The 20,079-nt window shown below is 40.6% G+C and overlaps 1 protein-coding gene across 3 annotated transcripts in view; it reads left to right on the top strand.

Moving 5' to 3' along the window:
• Positions 1–20,079, top strand: part of LOC109040291 (putative peptidyl-tRNA hydrolase PTRHD1) — a 202,166-nt gene that overhangs the window by 57,806 nt on the left and 124,281 nt on the right. The window lies entirely within an intron of this gene.

Here is a 20,079-nt window from a genome sequence, read left to right as displayed (position 1 = left end):
TTTGGTTTTAGTCAGATGATGCGCTCACAGTAAAAAAAAACTTTTTCAAAAATCGTCGTTTAAGGGACATCCGCAAGAATCATAGCAAACACGTCTCTCCAACTGTATGCATGCTACGTATATTATCGAGGGCAGTTATCAAGCCTTGTTAAACCCTTACAAGGAGATTTACTTTCATTGTAGCCAAAAACAAACCTAACGACGTAATTCTCTGAGATTTTTTCGGATGTCCCTTAAACGACGATTTTTGACAAAGTTTTTTTTTTACTGTGAGCGCATCATCTGACTAAAACCAAACCAGGGTTAAAATGTGTCCTAAAGCTTCCTTGATAACATATCAAAAGCTCGTTTTAGTTAGACGATGAGCTCGGTGTCAAAAAAGCCTCGGATTGATAGAAAACCACGAATTTTCGCTAAAATACGCCTGCAAACCTATGTTTAGGCAACCGTTTAACAGGTATCCGGTGGCCTATGGGCTAAATCATGATTATTTCCGTAAACTACAATGAGTCAACTCGGGAAACCCGCATAAACCAGATTTAAGTTGGTGTTATGCTATTAGTGAAAATATGCCTCCACTACTCCAAAATCCGTTATCTTCATAGCTTTTCGTATGGAAAATTCAATATTTTTTGGACACAATTGAAGGAAATCTCTTTGCAAGAGTCTAACAAGGCTCGATAACTGCCCTCGATAATATACTTAGCGTGCGTACAGTTTGAGAGACGTTTTTCCCTAGGATTTTTGCGGATGTTCCTTAAACGTCGATTTTTGTAAAATGTTTTTTTCAACCATGAGCGCATAATCTAACTAAAACTAAACCTTGGTTAAAATGTGTCCTAAAGCCTCATTAATAACATATCAAAAGCTCGTTTTAGTTAGGCGATGCGCTCGGTGTCAAAATAGCCTCGGAGTGATAGAAAACCACGAATTTTCGCTAAAATACGCCTGCAGACTTATGTTTAGGCAACCGTTTAACACGTATCCAGTGGCTTATGGGCTAAATCATGATTGTTTCCGTAAACTACATTGAGTCAACTTGAAAAACCCGCATAAATTTCTAGATTCTAGGAGGGGGCCAAAAAAGGCCCTTATCGATACCCCTCCTTAAGAGACAAATTAATCGAAATTTTGAGAAAATTCAAAGATGAAAATTAATCAAAATAAATTCAACTTACCTGTAAACGAAAATTCAAAGATGAAAATTATTCAAAATAAATTAAACTTACCTGTAAATTTGACCTTGTATTTTGAAACAGTATGGACCAACTCCGGGGATATGAGCTTTGGAAGCAGACAGAGATGCAAAAGCCATACAACTGTTGTACCTCAAAATGTTGGTCATGAAAATGGGTTTGGAGAACAGGTTGCGAGTTGGTCATTGATTCCAGGCTCGGCAATTCTGAGAAGACCATTATGACAACACCTGTTAAAATGGCCGTTCACCTCCTCTTTTTTGAAATTCAAGGCATCACAATACTGGCTTTTCACATTTAAAAGTATTTTCCGGATAATCATTTTCGATAAAATTATCAGTGCTCTGCCGAAATGAATTGAGGTTATTTCCCTGTTACCCCTACGTCGTACATTATCCATCTCACTAAGATAGCCATCATGCCGCACTTTGCGTCGCGCGGATAAATTGCGAGAAACATTGCCACGCTTCGCCGGACGCCCACGCTTTCGACTCCGATCCATTCACAATATTAAAACGAAGACGCGCACTTTACTAAAAATTCGGGATTCTTCATACACGACAAATATTAACAAAATTCAAAAGACGACGTGCACTGTACCAAAAAATCGGAATTCTTCATAAACGACGAATGCCCATGATAACGAACGCCTCGGGCAGCCGAGTCATCAGCTGACCGAGAACGAACAGCACGGGGAAAACGAAAAACCGCGCATCTCCCAGCGGGACGAACGGGATAACCGTTTTTCCCGAGGGGGCGAGGGGGGCCAGGCACGCCGGCCGATCCCTATATTTTTCCCGCCGTCGGGGGACCGGGACGTTCGAGCCGGTACCACCCGCGCACGGATCGGCCCGGCGCGCGGCGGTTCGCGCTAAATTTTGACGCAAAGAAAAGGCTTACGGAATTATATATGGTGATGACTGATGATGATGATGATGATGATGATGATGATGATGATGATGATGATGATGATGATGATGATGATGATGATGATGATGTATAACTGAATTACAATGGTTATATAAAACATTTTTACAAGTAACTTATAGATAAACTAATTATAAGGGTTATTCGCGCGATGGAGATGTTGCATGTGTGAGGGATTTGCGATTCGACCTTTAATTCTTCTGTAAAAGTTCGCGAGGAACACGATAGTGCATGTCACTGGTTTTCTTTGAAACCAACTCCCAAGCTCAAAAGAAGCTCTCAAAGTGAGGCCAAAATGGAGGGGATATCCCACCCTACCCTAAGAGTCCACCTCTACATCAAAACAAACTCTCCATGCAAATATAGGGAGCAAATACATTGACAGGGTTGCCACTTTATTTGGGGACTCCAAAACTGAAAACATGGCATCACTACTAATGTATTTGCTCCCTATCTTTACACGGACAGTTTGTTTTGATGTAGAGGAGGACTCTCAGAGTAGGGTGGGATATCTCCTCCATGTTGGCCTCACTTTGAGAGCTTTTTTTGAGCTTGGGAGATGATTTCAGAGAAAACCAGTGGCACCATCGTGTTTCTCGCAAACTTTTACATAAAAATCAATGGTCAAATCTCAAATCCCTCACACATGCAACATCTCCATTTATAAAATTATTTGATCAATGACTGTTATACGACGGCGGTTTCCTTTGAACATCCCGTTACTTAACCGTTATATGAGTGGTATACTTTCGTTAAAATTTGTTTCATACAGGGTTATCCAAAAGTCACTGACCTCCCCTGTAACTTTTTTCCAAATTGAGAAAGAAGTTTGAAACTTTGGCAATGTTCCTCGGTCTAAAGTAGCGACTTTTTGGTCCCCCCCCCCGAAATTTTGGGGGGCGGCCCCCTCTAAGAGGAGCGGGGGCTTACTTTTTTTTTCAAATGGCAACCCCCCCTTTGTGATACCTCATTCGAAAGATAATAAAGAAAGAAAATTTTTGGCGCAAACCGCAGGTCAAAATGTTGATTTTTGACAAAATGGCGGTCGGTCAAAGTTCAAAATGGCAGAAATCTGACATCTCCGTTGTTTATTGACAGATTGCCGTTAAACTCGGAATCCTAGGGTTTTTCGAGACGAGAAAAACGATTATGGCATTGGTTTTCCAGAAAAGTCGGTCCTTTTCAAAATGGCGGCCTAGCGCGGGAAGTTGATATATAGGCTGCTTATCGTTGGATTTGAATGAAACTTGGTATTCGGGGGTACTTCGGCACGAGAAGAACGAATCTTTCATTGGATATTTGAAATTCCGACAAATTTCAAAATGGCGGCGGAAAAATGGCGGTATATCAGTTTTACGGCTGTTTACGGATGGATTTGCATGAAATTCGATATCGATTATTAAGTATTTCAATACTCTAATGAAAGATTCCTTTTTATCCAGCCAAAAACCACCAGGATATCGAATTGCATGCGAATCCCCTTGTTAACAGCCGTAAAACTGATGTCCCGCCATTTTTCCGCCGCCATTTTGAAATTTGTCGGAATTTCAAATATCCAATGAAAGATTCGTTCTTCTCGTGCCGAAGTACCCCCGAATACCAAGTTTCATGCAAATCCAACGATAAGCAGCCTATATATCCACTTCCCGCGCTAGGCCGCCATTTTGACCGCCGCCATTTTGAAAAGGACCGACTTTTCTGGAAAACCAATTCCAGAATCGTTTTTCTCGTCTCGAAAAACCCTAGGATTCCGAGTTTAACGCCGTGCCAATCTGTCAATAAACAACGGAGATGTCAGATTTCTGCCATTTTGAACTTTGACCGGCCGCCATTTTGTCAAAAATCAACATTTTGACCTGCGGTTTGCGCCAAAAATTTTCTTTTCTTTCGAATGAGGTATCACAAAGGGGGGGTTGCCATTTGAAAAAAAAAGTTAGCCCCCGCCCCCCTTAGAGGGGGCCGCCCCCCGAAATTTCGGGGGGGGGACCAAAAAGTCGCTCCTTTAGACCGAGGAACATTGCCAAAGTTTCAAACTTCTATCTCAATTTGGAAAAAAGTTACAGGGGAGGTCAGTGACTTTTGGATAACCCTGTATAATCTGCTACTAGGCCTCGAAATTTCTTCGGAGAGTACGTATCTCTTGCCTTTGAGCTGTTAAGTTTCGGATTTAGCGCTCTGCGTGTTAGGTTTACTTTCCAGGTAGGATCAGTTGGTTAGCTAAACAAATTGCTCTATCTTATTGTTTAACAGCCTTCAAGAATATGAATTTAATGGTTGAGTAATGAATTTTAGAAAGTTGCCAAAAGGCTAGTGAAGGGTATTATTGTGCACTTTACGTTTTTAGGTAACATTCTACGTTAGGTTCCGTCTCGCGGCGCCATCACAACAAGGATGTTAAAGTAAAAGAAATGATTAAGATGAGGGAAAAGAGGGGAAAAAAATGAGTATCCGGAGCATGAATAGCAAGCCATTCGAAAACGTTGGTATCCCGCTGCATGGAAGCGATGAGTGATTCTGTCGATAGATGGAAAGTGTAGGTTCCGTCGTCCACTTATATCTCACCTTCAATATTAGTGCAAAAGTTGAGCAACCAGTCCACCCAAAAGAGCGAATTTAATAAATAATTTTCAGTACCTAATCTACGCGTCCAAAACTTTGCTGTTGACTAAACCGATGGGAAATGCGTGAAACTTCCGTCAGATACTGTCCGCACTTGTGTCCCGCCTTTAATTCAACCAATGAAAAATGCGTGAAACTTCCGTCAGATACTGTCCACTTGTATTTCGCCTTCAATTTCGCTGCATAAGCAACGAATATACCGAGGAGCGCGAATAGTTTAGCTGTTCGAAAATTACTAACGTAAAGCTCCATGAGCTCTAATTGAATTGAGGAACGACGTTGTGAACATACTTTTAGGTATTTTACATCTGCAGTTCGCCTTCAATTTTGTTGCATAGGCAACAACATACTGAAGGTTACGATCAGTTTTCAATTTGGAAAACACTCGCTTACATCCCTCAATGAACATTGAATGAATCGGTATGATGACGTTGTGAACCTATTGGCCTCTCCATCTAAGAGGGGAAGGGGGGTAATTCCGTACTCCCCAGACCCCTCCCCCCCTAAAAAAAAAGAAACCTAACTACGCCTGCTATGTTGTGCCATGGGTGTTAAAAATGTAGCTACTGTCATTGTTCTAGGTGCTTTCGGGAATGGGCGAGAAATAATGGTGATTTCAGTCGAAATGAAAATTAGAATGACGGAGAGGGATCCGCGTCGGAGGGAAGCGAGGCTTTAGCTTTTGCCTGAGGCTATTGCCGTGTTTCGAGTTAATGTGACAGGCCGGTTGGCGAGATGGGGAATTGGCGAGCCTTTGAAGGAGCTAGATGAGAAAGCAGTGTTTACGATGGGTGTGACCTCGGCGAGTGGTCGCGCCGCACAGTGTGTCAAAACCCCAATCTAGCTGCTCAAAACCTCTTCACGTCTCTAAATTTGGTCGGATAACCACCAAATTTCGCACAGGCATTAGTGTAAGCTTGAAGAAGGTTCACCTAAAATTTCAAAACTTAGTCATTAAAATTTTCAAAATGGCGGCTATCTAAAAATCCTGTTCAACTCATGTAAAAATCGTAAAATTCCAACTAAGTTTTAGGCGCCTTATGTGACCTGATGAACCCCAAAAATTAGTCAAATTGTGTTTTCCGATCCAAAATAAGTCCTGGAGGATGTCTTGGGCTTATGCATTCCATTTCAAAATGGCGAATTTCTCATTTGACCATCCAAAAAAATATGAATTCCATATTATTAAAATGATACGTTTCGGCAACTCTAAGTGATAAGTCAAAGATAATATTTTCAAAATGTTTGCCAGTAAAGGAAAATTTCGGCGAGCCCCCCCCCCCCCCCCTCCTTTTCATTTTCCTACGTTTCATAAACCATGTCCGAAACCTTTCCTCATTAGAAATAAATAAGAAAGTCTGTTTCAAATCATACAAGAAACTTGTTAAAAATACGATGCAACTTTGTATTTATGAGGACTCCCCTCCCCCTTCCATGACAGTATAGATAATGGGAAAATCGTAATGAAATAGAAAATAAAATTTCAAAAAATTGATCAGCTCGGGATTTGAACCCCGATCATGCAAGTAATAATGAAAGAAGCAATCAACTGAGCCACCACACTGTCTTATCTGATACGGTGAAAAGCCTCATGATAAGGCTCACTCAAATCAGGGGACCGAGCGCGCGTGGTGAGATGCTGCCTCCGTCTCACTTCACCTGCGACAGCCTGTAGGAGGAGATCGCAAAACGCCGCCCGCACGCTTTTACACTAGGAATCGCCGAACAAAATGTGCTCTTATTCTCAAGGTTGCGGAAGGTAGCAGTAAAACTAAAGACATTTCAAATCTAGATAGTTTTCTGAACACTCTCATATAAGTTTCATGGTGTTCCGTGTAGTTCCGCGCTTTTGCGGCTCTATTAAAGCCAGGAAAAGTAAACGGTCTTGGGCACTGTTTTCAATGAGCAATTATAATACTTAAATAATGATTTTGGAGAAATCAACGGTCATATTTCCTTTCTCTGGCCTTTGGCATCTCGTTTCATCCAGAAATGACCCTTTTTCGCCACAAAGTACTCTAAAAAAAATCAATACAGTGGCACCACTCCTGATGGCGAGATTGAGGCTGGAGGTTTACCGGCTGCAATCCCTATCATTTTAGCGACCAAAAAATTTATTTTTGTGATAACCATGATAGATACGTAACCAGTGGGTGCCTGTGGACCCACTCTGACCATAAATAACACCATTTGTTGACTTGACATAAGGGGGGTTTTGAGCAGCTAGATTGGGGTTTTGACACACTGTGCGCCGTGGCGCGGTCAGGAGAAGTCCGCAGTTGTCAACAGCTCGTTGGTCGCGAGCATAAGCTGGATGAGTTACGACCCCTTACCTGGCCCTCGGACACTTTCTCACACCGTCTTCCGTGTTAATCATTTTTATCGTGGTACATCCGCCGATCCGCTCTCCACCGCCGATCCTCGTCGCAGAAAAAACTGATTTCTGACCAGAATGTAGAATGTCTCATTGTGTGGTCACCGCAACCAATACCCTCGCTCCTTTCGCGTCTCCGTTGCCCCCCCCCCCCCCCCCCCCCTGTTATGTTTTCGAATTTTAAGATCCCCCGTATTGAAATCGCTAGCGTTTCAATTTAGTCCGTGCTTTATTCGTATTCGGAAATGGAAGATGAAATATCTTTTCGCTGAGTACCCGAGTTTTATCGAAGTTCCCACAGTCTTAGGGACTACCTAAATATGCAACTCACAACAAGTAAGTAACCGAGAATTTGATCAGGTCTCGGCTCTTGATAATCTTTTTCAAAATTTTATAGTCTGTCCCAGATAGGAAGAGCGCTGGAAAATCAGAATAATTAGTACCATTTGGCGGGTTGGAGGTACCTCAACCCTTATTACCTGTCATCTAGTCGCCTCCCAGATGCGTCGCACAGAGGACCACAAGCCACTTCGAGGCAACGCATACTCCCTCCGCATCTTTAGACCGGGATAGGCGATTTAAATCCCTGATTATTGCCATTAATCGTCGCTCCTTTGACCAAAGGTCTCATCTCCATTTTTACGTGAGCTCCGAAAAGCATGAAGCTACATGGACGACAGGCCTCACGTGAAAATTGAGGTTTGCCTTTACGTCTTAGGACTCAGGAGCTACGAAATATGGAGGAATAGCGGATTTTTCATACGCTTAACTGCAAATTCAATAAAGTCTTTTAATTATTTGTTTATTAGTGATTACCATCCACTAATAAAAAGCTAGATAGCGTGCACGGGAACTAACGCGATGCTCGAGGCCTCAGCGCGGTGGTTTTCCCCGGGTCTCAGGAGCGGATTCCCGGCGTAAGACGCTGACGCGCCGCAGAGCTCATAACCAACCCTCTGTACGGTGCGGGGTTGGCTCGGGGATTAGTCGGGTATCAATAGAACGAACGATACATTGCTTCTACATAGTACAAATTATTCTGATTTTCCAGCGCTCTTCCTACCTGAGACAGACTATAAGAGTGAATTTTCTCTATTTTTAAGGCTTCGTGGCCTGCTCGGTATTTGAAAAAAGTGTAAAAAAATTTAACGAAATTTTGAATCACTAGTTTTGTGATGCGCCTTGTACCGAAGAAAATCTCCATCTCACAATAGACGTCGACACCAGCATCCGACAGTTAGACCCAGGTGAAACATACAAATACCTCGGAATGGAAGAAAGTATAGGTATCCAACATAAGACAATAAAAGAAAAGGTAAAGAGAGAATACATACGACGAGTAAGAGCAGTACTAAAGACAGAGCTAACGGCAAAAAACAAGATAACTGCAATCGGAGCGCTAGCCGTACCCGTTCTACAGTACGGATTTGCAATTCTGAATTGGAAAATAAAAGAAATAAAAGCGCTAGACATAAAAACAAGAAAATGTCTGACAATGCATAAAATGCACCACCCATCCGCAGACGTTGACAGGCTATACGTGAGCAGAAAACTAGGAGGACGAGGACTTAGGCAAATTGAATCAACATACAAATCTTCCATCATCAATGCGAAGTACTACCTCCAGGAAAAAAAAAAACGAAGACCCTTTTCTCAAAGCCGAATATGCCGTCAACCTTGCTCTAGACAAAGACCACATTGCGAAAGAAGCAAACAAGTTTGAAGCCGAGCTCGGAGAAAACTTTGAAGTGGCCCCCATAAACAGCAGGAAGCAAAAAATCAAAAAGAAAATCTCAGAAAGCATCAGAACCAAATGGAAAGGAAAGATCATGCACGGGCAGTATCCACTGATGCTAGAAAATGACTCTATCGAGAGTAATCTCTCTACCATCTGGCTCAGTAAAGGTGTACTAAAAGCAGAAACAGAGAGCCTAATTGTAGCGGCACAGGATCAAGCCTTAAACACAAGGTACCGAGAGAGGAAAATCCACAAGAAACATGTGAATAGCAAATGCAGAATCTGTCACCAGTTCGAAGAAACCATTGAGCACATAACATCAGGTTGCCCAATTCTAGCCCAAAAGGACTATATCGAGAGACACGACAGAGTATGCACCCAACTTCACTACAACCTCTGCAAAGAATATGGAATCGAAGTCGACGCAGATAAATGGTATGAACACAAACCGAAAAACACTGCAACAACCAGAGATGGAGAGACAACGATCCTGTGGAACTTCCCTATCAGAACCGATAGAACTGTTGAGGCAAACAGACCGGACATCATCCTACGCAGGAAAGGCCAAACGTGTCTGCTGATTGACGTCTCTATCCCAGCAGACAGGAACATCACAAAAAAGGAAGCTGAGAAGAAACTAAAGTATAAAGACCTAGAGATCGAAATCAGCAGGATGTGGAAGACCAAAACCCGAGTCATACCCTTTGTGATAGGAGCTACCGGAGCAGTCTCTAAAGACTGGACTAAACTGAAGAACGAAATCCCTGGGAAACATTCGCTAGTATTGGCCCAGAAGTCTGCTGTGTTAGGCACTGCCAGAATCCTCCGGAAGGTCTTAAGCTAGGTGGAGCAGCGCGAATACACCTAGAACGTTCCCACACACCAAAAACACCCCTACCGCCTACCACCTCAGGAAAGAAACCTTTAGGCAGGCGTCCTCCAGACACCTACCCTGCCTCGGTTCCTAAAACAGGTATCCTAGTCCGTGACGAGCCACCCCCCAAGGGGGAGTGAAATAACCACCACCCGGCCACCCAAACCACAAACAGCCCTCATACCTAGGAGCATTGTTTGCCCCTGTGTGAGGGCTTAAAGCAACCCAGCAAAGCTGGTGACAGCAGTGAATATGAAAAATAATAATAATAATAAATGTATCAAATTTTAGCAATTTATAAGGATCTAGCTTTGAAAGACTTGGCTACGGTCCGTCTTTCAATGAGTTTCTTTCCACAAACGAATTTTTGTGAGAAAAGTACTTATATAAATAATGATAATCTCATACACGCACATGTACATACAGGGTTATCCAGAAGTCCGGGACCCCCCTTATAACTTTTGAACAAAAAATGCTAGAGATTTGAAATTTGGGGAATGTTCCTAGGTCAAAATGAACTTCTTTTTGGCGTACCCAAAATTTTGGGGGGCGCCCCCCCCCCTGAGGGGGGGCGGACCCTAACTTTTTTTTTTCAAATGGGAACCCCTATCTTGTGATACATCATTCGAAAGGGCTTAAAAAAGAAAACTTTTGGCGCAAACCGATTGTCGATACCTCAATTTTTAACAAAATGGCGGCCAAAAAATGGCGGCTCATTCAAAAGTCTGGGCCTTCGCTCATAACTCATGAACAAAAAATGCTAGGGATTCGAAATTTGGGGAATATTCCTAGGTGAAAGGGAACTACTTTTTGGCGTACCCAAAATTTTGGGGGGCGGCCCCCCTGAGGGGGGGTGGACCCTAACCCTTTCTTTTCAAATAGGAACCCCTATCTTGTGATACATCATTCGAAAGGGCTTGAAAAAAGAAAACTTTTGGCGCAACCCGATTGTCGATACCTCAATTTTTAACAAAATGGCAGCCAAAAAAAGGCGGAAATGCGTTTTTTGGTTATTTACCGACGTATTCGCTTGAAACTTGGTTTCCACAGGTTTTCGAGCACGAGAAAAACAAATACGATATTGGATTTGCAAAATACCCGAGCGTTTCCAAGATGGCGGCCGAAAAATGGCGGGAAAGTAAGTTTAAATCGGAATGTGTCAGATTTCCTGTGCGTTGCTCTCAGCCAGTTGAAAATCGTGTTTCCATCTATACTATAAGCTCCGAGACCTCCTAATTTTGCGAAACTGGTAACGCTTAGTTCCAGCGTTCTACCAAGTCGATTTTCATGATTTTTGCGGCTATCGACGGGCAATTGTCTCTAGATAAGCCAACTCTTTTCAGATTTTCAAAATATGGCCCAGGTTTTTTTATATTACGTGGTAAAGTTGCGAATTCTCCCATTTAAACAATGTAAATTTATACTTTTTGTCATAGTTCGTTTGAGCATTCTACTGGGCCGATTTCCATGATTTTTGCGCAAATCGACAGGTAATAGGCCTTAGATGAGCTCGCTGTAATCAGATTTTGGAAAAAGGACCCAGGTTTTTTTAAAATCACGTTATAAAAGTGAATGAGTTTACAGAATGCTCCGGTACTGCTACCGCTATGCGCGGGAGGATGCGCAGTGGTCGAGGAGGTTGCGCAGTAGCTGTGTAGCCTGCGCATCAGCTCTACACTTATCTACACAAGATGCGCGCCGACGCCCTCATGTCGAGCGGTGGCCGAGTCGTCTAAGCCGTCGAGTGCGTCTACTATGAACTCAGTATGGGTTCGATCCCCGACACATGTAATTTTAAATATTACCTGCCTATCATTGTTCATTGTTTTACTACAATATTTCATCAAGCAGTCATTCCAAAACTCGTCCTTTTAATTTTAAAGTAATTTTGAGTAAAGTTTAAAATTAAAGTATACCTCATGTCGTAATTTTTTAGGGGAAAAATAAAACTAACACTGATAGGAGGGTAAAAATAGGGCCGCGAAGCGGCCCATTGATGGCGCGGAGCGCCTTCTGGGGGTTGGGCCGCGTAGCGGCCAGGGGGCGTAGCGGCCAGGGGGCGTAGCCCCCTAGTTTCAACTACCCAGGACTCACCACGGGGAGGTGGCTACGCGTCGAGTCCCACCCGTGCCAATGGAAACACGATTTTCAACCGGCTGAGAGCAACGCACAGGAAATCTGACACATTCCGATTTAAACTTATTTTCCCGCCATTTTTCGGCCGCCATCTTGGAAAAGCTCGGGTATTTTGCAAATCCAATATCGTATTTGTTTTTTCGTGCTCGGAAACCTGTGGAAACCAAGTTTCAAGCGAATACGTCGGTAAATAACCAAAAAACGCATTTCCGCCATTTTTTGGCCGCCATTTTGTTAAAAATTGAGGTATCGACAATCGGTTTGCGCCAAAAGTTTTCTTTTTTCAAGCCCTTTCGAATGATATATCACAAGATAGGGGTTCCTATTTGAAAAGAAAGGGTTAGGGTCCACCCCCCCCCCAGGGGGGCCGCCCCCCAAAATTTTGGGTACGCCAAAAAGTAGTTCCCTTTCACCTAGGAATATTCCCCAAATTTCGAATCCCTAGCATTTTTTGTTCATGAGTTATGAGCGGAGGCCCAGACTTTTGAATGAGCCGCCATTTTTTGGCCGCCATTTTGTTAAAAATTGAGGTATCGACAATCGGTTTGCGCCAAAAGTTTTCTTTATTTAAGCCCTTTCGAATGATGTATCACAAGATAGGGGTTCCCATTTGAAAAAAAAAAGTTAGGGTCCGCCCCCCCCTCAGGGGGGGGGCGCCCCCCAAAATTTTGGGTACGCCAAAAAGAAGTTCCCTTTGACCTAGGAACATTCCCCAAATTTCAAATCTCTAGCATTTTTTGTTCAAAAGTTATAAGGGGGGTCCCGGACTTCTGGATAACCCTGTATATACATATTTAAAAAAAAAAAAAAAAAAAAAAAAAAAAAAAAAAATTCTATGGTATAGTAATAAGGTAGCATATAAAGTAAAGGTTCATGCCCTAGGCCCAGCCCGGCATGAACTGGGAAGCCACATACATTTGTGTGAAAATAAAAATAATAATAATAAACCCCGAGGGGATTTATGACTTCTCCAGCACTATTAGACATTGCTGCGAGTAAAAAAACCGCGTGGTATTCAGTATATCTCGGTCTAAATATTCTTAACTGATAAATTTGAGTTCTACGGATTATTTACCACTTTCAAATAACGGGTGCTGGAAGAGACAAAAATCCGATCATAACATATTTACCTGATGACTGCATGAAAGTAACGAATTATCAATCAAAGTTGGTAAGGTATACATAAAAAAAGGTATGCGACACCTTTCAATTCAAAACTTGAGTGCGACTGAGGTTAAAGCAAATTGACAGCGATCCAAGTAAATAAATGTGAATACAGGGCTATCCAAAAGTCACTGACCACCTCTGTAACTTTTTTTTCAAATTGAGATAGAAGTTTGGAACTTTGGCAATGTTCCTCGGTCTCAAGTAGAAACTTTTTGGTCCCCCCAAAATTTTGGGGGCTCCCTAAAGGGGGTGGGGCTGACTTTTTTTTAAAATGGCAACCCCCCCCCCCCTTGTGATACCTCATTCGAAAGATAAAAAAAAAATACTTTCCCTGCTGAAAATGAGTGTAATATGCTAGCATTACACTCGTGAGTGTATAGCTAGCATAATGTGATTTGCACACAGAATTGCATAAATAATAATAAAAGTTAATAAATTCAGTAGTTAAAAATTATAATAAAAAGATATATAGGTACTACGTATGCACTCTCGAGAATATAGCTAGCATTATACTTGCTATGCATTCACGAGTATATAGTTAGCATTCCACTAGCTATACACTCACGAGTGTAATGCTAGCATTACACTGGCAGTATACTGGTTCTACACTCAGGAGTATTATCTTGACATTTAACTACCCGCGGGGGTGGCGCTGGGCCGGGGCGAGAGGGCGGGGACGCCTTGCGCCCTTATTCCACGGTGAGGCTTTCGCGGTGTTCGTCCTTGTTAACGGTATTATTGCAACCATCGGGGAGTCAGATTTCTCGGGTATGCGCAAGTATATTGATATGAGGCTGTGAAAATGAGAGCGCAACTTTTAACCGGTTCTATAACTTATCAAATGTAAATGTTAAAAGAAAAGTGAAATCTCTAGAAGACCATTCTTCTATCTCTTCTTTCGATCATATTTTATTTCATTATATTTTCGTATTTCTTTCGATATTACTTTTAGCGATTTGTCCAAAGAGTCGGAAGACAGATCGCGAAGTGTCCGGCCACTTCGCGATGTGTCCGGACAAATCCCTATTTATTTTTCAAATTCTGGATTTGTCTAAACGGCGCTAAACACATCGCAATATGACTGGACAAATCGCGATTTGACTAGACAGATCGCGATGTGTCCAAATTACGGGATTTGTCTACAACACGTATATGAAGCCGAAAATTCAAAACGCGTACCGATTTAACCTCTGACCGCTTCGTCAGACCCTCGTGCGAGTTTAGCACACGTGACTCTTTTACGCGTCTGTTTTACATAGGGGGGTGTGTCAAATATAAATATTAAAAGAAAAGTGAAATCTCTAGAAGTAAATCATAAACACCTCAACAAGTGAGAAGGATAACGAGACAAAAACCATTCATCCGAGGCGGGCTTGGGACCAGAGCAAACGGTAATCGCACATTGAAGAGTACGGCGCCATCTGGTGGCCGTGACTGGTAAACACTCATCACACAGTTATACACTCAATACTCTTGTATGACATTATACAGTCATACACTCACAGTTATACTCAGCATTACACTGGCACTGAACCAGTTATACACCCACCAGTATAAAGCTGAAAAAATTATTGCTCCCGTATCGATGTCATTTGATGTTAATTGTATGCTCATGAAATAATGCAATGATCGATCGAGCATTACAAAGTGCTATTATAATTTAGATAAGAATTAAAGTTTAGTCCTATATTGAGAGAAATTTCGTGTTTTATTGCCATGTGTATATGCACGCTGATGTTTTCTAAATACATGGAATCTTAAATTGTAAATTTTTTTGTTCACAATGCCTTTTTTTCCAATGAGAAAATAAAACAATGAAACACTTCTTTACTTCATATTTCTGCTAACAATTATATTTAAAGGAAAATGGTAGAGTGTTGGTCTTACTGACAGTTTCTTTAATTTGAGGATTAACTACATTCTTGCGAAGAAGTCATTTTTCTTAACATCCTTGTACAATGAGCCTCTGCTTTTTTAGTTTTATTTTATGCCCATTTTTTTTAATGTCTCAGCATTCTCCTTAGCAGTAACAGAAATATAAAAAAAGTAATTTCAGTGAAAGCACTCATTTTACCTGAAATTTCGGAATGAACTTAAAACAGGATTTGAAAAATACCTACATTCTTCATCAAGAAATCTAATCAGTGTCATTATCATTGACTTTCTCAATAATTCTGGGAAATTATTATTAATTTTCCTTTTTCCTGTACCTATATATCACACCAAAAACACTTCCGTGTAAAAATGACCCGCCAAGCTAAAAATATAAATATTCGTCGCCTCAAATGCAATGATATCACATGAAGTAGACGCCAAGCAAATTTCCTGAATATAAATTGTAAGTTTCTCCTCCCTTCAACATTATTACCGGAAAAACGAAAATTATAGAAAAAAAAAAAAAATTTAAAAAAACCGATACAAATTTATCATTTTTTTTGTACAATTGTACTACAAAAAAAGATGATAAATTTGTATCCCTTTTTTAAATTATTTTTTTTTGTTTATAATTTTCGTTTCTCCGGTAATAATGTTGAAGGGCAGGCCCGCCACATCCCATCTCGGGCCCTGGTACCAATTTTCTGGCCCGGGCCCCTAGCCTATGGAGGGGGGGGGGTCCGGGGGGGGGTCCGGGGGGGGGGGCCTCCCCGGGAAATTTTTGAAATTTTAAATCTATTTGGACGCATTATGAAGCTCTTATGATGGAGATTTTCCTTCAATTTCTGCAGAATAATTACGCCTTTTTGTTTACTTTCAGCACCAAAAACTTTCGAATTGTTGCATTCAAAACATCTATAAATTTTTTTTTGAGGAGGCAGATGATAATTTTCAATTCTATGGGGAGCCGGGCCCCCCTGGACTCCCCTTTCGTACGTCTATGGCAAGGGAGTTAAGCCATTGAAGTCGAGGATGCCCAGAAAGGAGCCTCTTAGCATCCGACAACGGAAGAAAACGAAACACAGTTACTAAAAATATCATTCTGCATATACTCAAAATCTTGAAAATCTCTAAAAAAGTGAGAAAAATTTTATAGTGCCCTAGCGTGTTTTTGAAACTTTATTCACCTTTTGCGGAATTTTTAGGGTAATTTTTTCACTTTTTCCTACGAGACAAGGGTTACACATGAATTCGTAGTGGTTTGTCACCTGCGTCACGGGCCCCGGTACCAAGGACCCAGTATCCCCCCCCCCCCCCCCTTGTGGCGGGGCTGTTGAAGGGAGGAGAAACTTACAATTTATATTCAGGAAATTTGCTTGGCGTCTACTTCATGTGATATCATTGCATTTGAGGCGACGAATATTTATATTTTTAGCTTGGCGGGTCATTTTTACACGGAGGTGTTTTTGGTGTGATATCATGAAGTTTTTCGTATAAATGATCACAAACAAATAGATGAGCAGAATAGTCTGATTTTTGTACCTTCATTTATTTCGTTTTCAATCTAAGAGAGATTTGAAAACTTCTGCAGTGTCTGATAGGGTATTGATGAGCACTTGAAAGGTACCTAATTAATGAAATATAATGTAATTTTTTGACATTTTTAAAGCAAATTTTTAATAAAAATATTGGCCCGAATTTTAGCATATTTCTCGACTCGAGACCTCGTTCGGATCACCTCCAACTTTCCTCAAGTGACTATCGCTGGAGGAAGTCTCGAAATTTTCGTAAGGGAGGTCCTGACGCCCCTTTAGGGAGATCTGAGGAAACCTTAAACAAGCAGTAAGCTCCAACGCATTCGCGTCGGAAAGCGGCTCTGGCGACGGTAGTTGTAGTCAAGAATGAGGGCCTAGACACATTTTGTCATTGATGTACAATCCGACAACTGTCGATTCATGTTTTGTAACTTAGCAGATTTACAAAGCCGGTGTATAAATGTGTATTGGCCCTTGATATGCAGAATGCATGGCACTATCACTTGTTGTATACTTTTAATTTTGAAGGCTCTTTGGAGGTCCGCATCCTAAAAAATCTCTTTCACATTTTTTTTTTTTAACTTGTCGTTGTGATTGGGCGCCAATTTCTTTCAATTGAGTGATCATCTTCTTTTTTTGTCAAATAACTAATTTGTGCAACAATAAGACTGAAACTGACTCTTAACTGAAATTTTGTCTTTTTAGATATTTGGTTATTTTGTATTTATTAGATTGTATATTTTCACAGCCCTGTGATAAGAAACTTTGGAATGCATGGTTGATAAGTCGTTTAGCGAGGCTGCAAAGAATCTGCATTTTTATATCTGAAACTGTAGGTAATGGTTTTTTATATAATTGTAAGTCATGTGTTTGTACACATGCACCACTACAGCTTACATATTTATTACATGAATAATAACAAGTACCATTTTCTCTCTGAATATAGTAATAACTATTTACCTAAATGTATGTACCAGTGGAGAAAGAAAAGAGGAAAATCCAGAAGGAAAGTAAGATAATTTTATTTATTCCATCAGTATTATTTGGTAACAAAATATTTTGAATCGGAAACATAAACGGAAAGATTTTGTATGTGTCAATTGAATACCCTGCACTTTCAATTTAATCTTTCTTAGGTTGTTTGTCTATTTGAATGTAAATTGGCAGATGATAGCTGTAGAAAGTTGTATAAGTTTGTGCGTTAAAATTGGTAATGTTTGTATAAATTATATCAATTTGTGTGTTGTTTTCTGTTGTGAATTGACTGAGTTTTAAAGATGTATTTAGTGGAAATTGGGGCACCAAACTGCTAAGAAACTTTTGATTTGATGAATTAAAATTGTTGTAATTAAAGTCTCCAATTAAGATAAATTGACTTGTATTTGACATACTTGTCATTTTTGCAACTATTGATTTGAATAACCATTTTGGGAAATCAGGTGAAGCATAGCCTGTTAGAACATATATATTATTAAGTCTTAGAAAAATTAAATCAAGTACTTTGTAATTGTGTATTTTCCTATATGTTTGAATGATGTAAATGTCTTGTTTACAAAGGCAGAGGATTGTGGGTTTTTTGTCAGTACCTGTATTCTCTGAAACACAGACAGCTTTGAATGGGAAGAATTTATTAGTACTTGGAAATTTGACATTTGCCCCCGATATTATGATTAAATCATGTTTTGAATACAATGGATCTCAATAATCTTTTCAGAATTTAATGACGTGATATTGTGGTAATATATAGTGAATTTTCCATTTTGGTAATTTGAGTAGAGAGGTAATTTTAATTTTCTTTCAGTTCTTAAGGTTTGAAATGTGTCTTTTAATATATTATTAGGCACACAATGCTCATAAGTCAATTTACCGTTTAGAAAAAGGTCATTAATAGACCGAACTCTATTTAAACCTACATAATATAAATTTGTTGCTGAGCATTTTACAGACGAGTCCGTCCAGGACAAGTTAAAAAAATTCCCATGAGTGACGTAGGTTAAGGGGCCCGTTCGCCAAAAGTAATCGGAACTTTATGAATAAATTGCTCCATTTAAAAATCAAAACAATATCGAATTGCGATATATTACACGGATCAGATAGGGCTATGTCCTGTCGTAAGCGGCGACATAGAGTCGATGTCATTTCAATAATCGCCCCGATGGCCACGATAGTTGTTAAACGTTTACGGTTTCCTTGGTAACCTTTGTTTGCTATCAGCTGATATCGAGTAATATGCCTAGGAAGCTCCAACCACTGCATTCTTCCAAAAAAACCGCGAAAACTTTAAAATTCAAAATTTCAAATTTTGAACGTAAAGTACATTTTTTCCATCACGAGATTAAAGCACAGACAAGTTTTGAATTATTGACTGTATCACCATGATTCCAAAAATACACTACACAACATAGCATTGGCTAACAATAAAACAATATGCAATAAAATAAAGTCATGACAAGGTACATAGTCGAAAATGGCGCCGATTCCCATCAACCAACGCGCGGTCTCTCCAATGTAACATGGTCCATTGATACTCCCCACCTGGGACCGTCCGGAATAGCAGCTCTAGTGCAAGCACCAGAGCCGCTAAAAAAATGATTCTTTTTTCTGGCTGTAATTTTTTCACCAGGTGGGCGAGAAAAAAAGCGTAGAAGGAAATTTTTTCTCATTGTCTTGATTCTCCTCCTTTTTCTAGAAACATATCCATAAATTTATGCCATTTTTCCCTTTAAAGAGAGACTAGAGGTCATGAATGTCCACTTTCATCCGAGCTGTCGATCATTCATCAAGTCATACTGAGTTGCTGTATTCTTATTTCTTTTTCAAAAAAGACTTAAGAGACTTCCAGTCTTGCTTCTAAAATGACTTGAGTGACACGCTTTTGGAAACGACATAATGGGCTTGTTGCAAACTTTTGCTAGAGCAAAAATAAGAGTTGTTTCCTATATATAATGCCTCAAAAATCACGATGTGCGCATCGGCAAAGTCTGAAATGCACTCATAACTTCACAATCTGCGTAAGAAATTTGCGTTTTTTTGAGCTTCCCGCTTCAAAAACGATACTACGGCACAGGTGAACATTTTGTTAGAAGAGTCGCTCCATCGTCGGCAATATTCATCATGGCCGACGCTTGCGCAGTTCCGCGCGTATTTTGAGGAGAGTTCAAGGTCAATCAAAGCGGGTGAGGAAAATATGAACGTAAACACGCCGATTGTTATCTAGTCTGATCCTGTTCAGGTGTTATCTCGTCCCATCACAGGTGTTTTGGCGGATTGTCGTCGGCCATGATGAGTATTGCCGACGATGGAACGACTCCTCCAACAAAATGTTCACCTGTGCCGTAGTATCGTTTTTGAAGCGGGAAGCTCAAAAAACCGCAAATTTCTTACGCAGATTGTGAAGTTATGAGTGCATTTCAGACTTTGCCGATGCGCTCATCGTGATTTTTGAGGCATTATCTATAAAGAACAACTCTTATTTTGGCTCTAGCAAAAGTTTGCAACAGGCCCATTAGGCCTTCATTGTCATTTACGCACTTATTTCGTCAAAAAGGATGTGAGCGGCCTGAGGCTTTTTGCCTCATAAACCTATGTACATTCTGACAAGAAAAGACGTACGTGGCTTTCGGTTAATGTTATAATTG

Source organism: Bemisia tabaci, chromosome 1 (assembly GCF_918797505.1).
Source record: "Bemisia tabaci chromosome 1, PGI_BMITA_v3".
NCBI lineage: Eukaryota > Metazoa > Arthropoda > Insecta > Hemiptera > Aleyrodidae > Bemisia > Bemisia tabaci.
The sequence above is the reverse complement of the archived record's forward strand: the minus strand, read 5'-3'. Positions and strand labels throughout refer to the sequence as shown.